The 5,108-nt window shown below is 47.7% G+C and overlaps 1 pseudogene; it reads left to right on the top strand.

Moving 5' to 3' along the window:
• The first annotated feature begins 295 nt into the window (after positions 1 to 295).
• Positions 296 to 5,108, top strand: part of LOC105506218 — a 15,321-nt pseudogene continuing 10,508 nt past the window's right edge.

Raw genomic sequence — 5,108 nt, 5'->3', positions numbered from 1 at the left:
CCGTGTTAGCCAGGATGGTCTCGAACTCCTGACCTCGTGATCCGCCCGTCTCGGCCTCCCAAAGTGCTGGGATTACAGGCTTGAGCCACCACGCCACAGAATGTACAGTCCGTGTGTCTGGCTGCCCACGGTCTTTCACACTCCCAGTGGTATGCACTGAAGTAAAGTCTAATGGCCCTGTTCTCATAGAAATGAATGAAAAGAGGCACCTGGATCCAGGGTTGAAGCTTCCTAACGGCCTCTGGGATTATACTCTGGAGAACCCGCAGATGGAATGCCTGAGTGAATAAGGAAAATGGGCGCTAATGCATCTCACTATCTTCATTCATGTTCCCCGAGGGTAGGGGAAACTCACAGGCCCAACAGACTTTGATAGGGACGTCATCCTTTTCTCAGCAAGGCTGTGGTTGCAAACCCAAATTGTATAGCCTTGACCGTGGCAATGAGAAACCACAAGATTAAAAAAAAAAAAAAAAAAAAAAAAGAGGACTTCTGGCCCTGCCACTTTAATTAAGCGTCGAAAATCTGATAGGTCTGCCGATCATGCCAAGCAGATGCAAGAACTCCTCTCTGGGTGGGATGTTAGAGATGTCAATGCTTTAATGGAGGAATATGAGGGAACGTCAGCATTAAAGGAGCTTTCTCTACAAGGCAGTCTGGCTAGACTGGAAGCTCCGACATTGCAGAAGGATATGGCCGATCTTTATGAGTACAAGTATCGTACTGATGTACATTTCATATTTCAAGAAACTTGTTATCCTGTTCATTGTGCCATTTTGGCAGCAAGGTGTCCATTTTTTTTTTAAAACGCTGCTTTCCTCCTCACCTGAGTATGGGGCAGAGATAATAATGGACATCAGTACAGCTGGTATTGATATGCCCATGTTTTCTGCTTTGTTACATTACCTGTATACAGGAGAGTTTGGAATGGAGGACTCAGGGTTTCAAAATGTCGATATCCTTGTTCAGCTTAGTGAAGAATTTCCTTGCTGTAGATACGCGTGGACTCTTTGATTGCATGTGTTATTATGATGTCGTCCTTAGTTTTTCTTCAGACTCTGAACTGGTTGAAGCTTTTGGTGGAAATCAGAACTGTTTAGATGAAGAGCTCAAAGGCCTCAAGGCTGTTATTTCTGCATGGCCCCCATTTTTTCAAAATTTATTACAAAGGAGAATACGAACTGTTGAAGAAATCACAGACAGAACTTTGAGGACTCCCACAAGAATTACATTAGATGAGTCCATCATACCAAAAAAATATGCAAAAGTGGTATTACACTGTATGTATACCGACACGGTGGACCTCTCTGTTTTGCACTATAGCCCCTCTGTGGGGAGTCTCAGTGAAGTTCAGGCTCTTGTTGCAGAGAAGTCAAACATGACCAGGGCAGAAGCAGCCATGGAGCTTTACCACATAGCACTGTTCTTGGAATTTAACATGCTTGCACAAGGTATGAAGTTCTGGTTTTTAATTTTGATTTCTAGAATTACGTATTTATCTTCCAAACTGAAAACACAACTAGAACAGTCTATGATTTCAGTGTTTGGGATGTTACAGCGTCAGTTCTTTTGAACCTTCAGGTATGACATCTGAGACAGATTGAGCATCAGTATCAATGCCGTTCTTTATTTACTATTAAAATCAAGCATTCAATACTACAAAAAAAAAAACATATCTATAAAATGAAAGTGATGGGGGTTTTTTCCTCCCAGAAAAATGCACACTCATACACTCAAGTTTGTGTACGCCCTTTCAAGGGATACGGGTGTTCTCCTGAAGCCCATCTACAGACACCTCTCCAAATTAAGAACTTCTGGTGCAAAACGCCAGAACCCTGGGGAGCACAAACGTTTGAGGGTTAAGCAGCTGAGGCAAAGAAGAGAAGCCAAAGACAGGAACCAAGTGGGAGCAGTCAGGGTAGATCAGAAAGCAGAACCGGCCCTAGCCTGAGGCAAGAGGGCACCCTGGCCTGGGCCTGCCCGTTGCAGGGCCCAGCTCTCCTCCTCTTCCAGCTGCACCCCTCCCCTCGGGATGACCAGTCCCAGGGCCAAGGGGATGTATCCATCTGAATCCTGGGCAGCTCCATGTGGTCAAAGCTCTAGGTCCTGGGACCCTGGGATGTTTTACCCAGACAGCCCTGAGCCTGCTTCAGAGACCTGTGTGGGCCTCTCTGTCTGGTTGTCATTCCAAGGAGTGGCCATTCTGTGTGGTTGGAGGGTTGAGTGAGGGAGGGGAGCTTGGACAGCAGTCTGGGGTATCCCTACAATTGGGAGAGAGGTCAGCAAAGGCCGCACAGAACTCAGTCCCGGTGTTACAGGAAGGGGGTCCCGATCCAGACCCCAAGAGATGGTTCTTGGATCTCACACAAGAAATAATTCAGGGTGAGTCCTCAGAGTAAAGTGAAAGCAAGTGTATTAAGAAAACAAAGGAATAGGCAGGGCGCTGTGGCTCACGCCTGTAATCCCAGCACTTTGGGAGTCCAAGGCGGGTGGATCATGAGGTTAGAAGTTCAAGAACAGCCTTGCCAAGGTGGTGAAACCTCATCTCTACTAAAAATACAAAAATTAGCCAGGCGAGGTGGCGGGTGCCTATAATCCCAGCTACTCGGGAGGCTGAGGCAGAAAAATTGCTTGAACCCGGTAGGCAGAGGTTCCAGTGAGCCAAGATCACGCCACTGTACTCTAGCCAGGGCGACAGAGCAAGACTCCGTCTCAAAAATGAAAAGAATGGATATTCCATAGACAGAGCAGCCCCGAAGGCTGCTGATTGCTGATTTTTATGGTTATTTATTGATGATATGCTAAATAAGGACTCGATAATTCATGTCTCCCCTTTTTAGACCATATAGGGTAACTTCCTGATGTTGCCACGGCATTTGTAAACTGTCCTGGCGCTGGTGGTACTGTAGCAGTGAGGACAACCAGAGGTCACTCTCGTTGCCATCTTGGTTTTGGCTGGCTTCTTTACAGAAAACTTGTTTGATCAGTAAGGTCTTTATGACCTGTATCTTGTGCTAACCTCCCATCTCACCCTGTGACTTAGAATGCCTTAACCATCTGGGAATGCAGCCCACTAGGTCTCAGCCTTATTGTACCCAGCTCCCATTCAAGATGGAGTTGCTCTGGTTCACACGCCTTTGACACTGGTAGGAAGAGAAGAAGGGTTTGCAGGGCCGGGGCCCACTTCTCCTTAAGCTGTTATGTTACAGTGTGAAACTCCAAGGAGATTGTTAGTTTTACCTATAAACTTACAAATTTTACACATAGAGGATGTGGGCCTATGCCTGTATTCTTGCCCCGGGGCTTTTCCAGTATAAAGGGGTGGGCCTGTGGGAAGATGATGGTACAGGACACCGGGGAAGGAGAGTTTTAGGAAGGCCATGGCAAACGTCACTGCAGCAGGACAGTGGTGCATCCTGGAGCCTGGTCTCTGGGTCAGCAGCAGCAGTGTCACCCGGGAACCTGTTAGAACTCACATGCTGGGCCTCATTCCAGAGCTTTGGAAGCACTGACTCTGGGGTGGGACCCTGCACTGCATGCTCTGCCTTTGGAAGGTTTTGTCGCTGTATATATAGCGGTGGTTCATACAACTTCAGAGTACACCAGAATCACCAGGAGGGCCTTGGAAACATGGTGCAGACCAAGACAGTGAAACAGGCAGGAGTGGGGAGAAGGTGAGCTGGCTTCAGGCCTCCTTCCCCCCAGATGCCTCTGGCTTATATTGCTAAGCCCCTCTCCTTGTCACCTCTGCCAATATGGGGAAATTCCTCATCCCTGCATCCAATTATCCCGCCTCACAGACTCTGTCTCTTTCCTCTGGAACCCATCTACTCATCTACATCCCTGCTATGGCAAAACCCCATTTCTACTAAAAATACAAAAATTAGCCAGGCATGGTGGCGGGTGCCTATAGTCGCAGCTACTCAGGAGGCTGAGGCAGGAGAACTGCTTGCCTCAGAGGTGGAGGCTGCAGTGAGCTGAGATCGCGCCATGCTTGCTATGGGTGGATGGGTTCCAGAGGTAAGGGCCTAAGCCTCTTTAGGCTCTTGTCATCTCTCTCCTTTTTACTTCTAACTGGTTTTTTCCAATCTCACCCACCTTCAATCCACTTCTCTTGTTGCCTCCACTAACAACAAAATCTTGGCCTGGCCTTTCTCTGTTTAAAATCTGTTAATAGGCCCTGTGTGGTGGCTCACGCCTGTAATCCCAGCACTTTGGGTGGCAAAGGCAAGTGGATCACTTGAGCCCAGGAGTTCAAGACCGGCCTGGGCAACATGGAGAAACCCCATCTGTACAAAAATTACAAAAATTAGTCAGGTGCGGTGGCAAGCATCTATAGTCCCAGCTACTCGAGAGACTGAGGTGGGAGGATGGCTTGCGGCTGGGAGGTAGAGGTTGCAGTGAGCTGAGATCACACCGTTACACTCCAGCCTGGGTGACAGAGTGAGAGCCTGTCTCAATAAAATAAAATAAATCTGCTAATAACCTCAGGTCCTATTGATTCCAAACTTCTCACCCTTGAAGATCTTTCTTTACAGACCTGATTCCTTCCTGCTTTTCCACTAACCTCAACTCTTGTCTTTCCCCCTGAATGAGTCTTTCTTCCAGCCATACTGAACTATTCCCTCTTCCTCAAATATTCTAGGCTCTAGCATGCATCAGAGCCTTTGTACTTGCCAATCTATCTGCCCGGAATGCCTTCAACCATGGGGCCAACTCCCAATGACCTGTCGACTCCTCCTCTCCCAGCTAAGCTCCATTGGGGCTTCCCCTCCTTTGCAAAGCTCTCCTGGATCCCCTGGGCGAAGCATTTCCTACTTCCTAGAGTTCTAAAGCTTGCACATAAGTAGCTTGCACACAGACCTTTCCACAACGCACCCTAATTCTTCACGACTTCTGCTTCTTCCCTCTATAACATGGGCACCTGCAGAAAAGTGAACCACGTCTTGCTCCTCTTCCTCTCTCTCTTCCCCTGTCTTCTGTCTTGCCAACAGTGCCTGGCACACAATAGGTGCCAACAGAAAGAAAGAACTGAAAAGCATATTTGCTCCTGGACAAGTCACTAAGCATCTGGGAGCTGTTTTTCCACTGAGCTGATGACAGCAATA

The sequence above is a fragment of the Colobus angolensis genome, unplaced genomic scaffold (genome assembly GCF_000951035.1).
Source record: "Colobus angolensis palliatus isolate OR3802 unplaced genomic scaffold, Cang.pa_1.0 Scaffold133, whole genome shotgun sequence".
In the NCBI taxonomy this organism is placed as follows: Eukaryota; Metazoa; Chordata; class Mammalia; order Primates; family Cercopithecidae; genus Colobus; species Colobus angolensis.
Note: the sequence above shows the minus strand (reverse complement) of the source record. Positions and strands in the feature narration are given on the sequence as shown.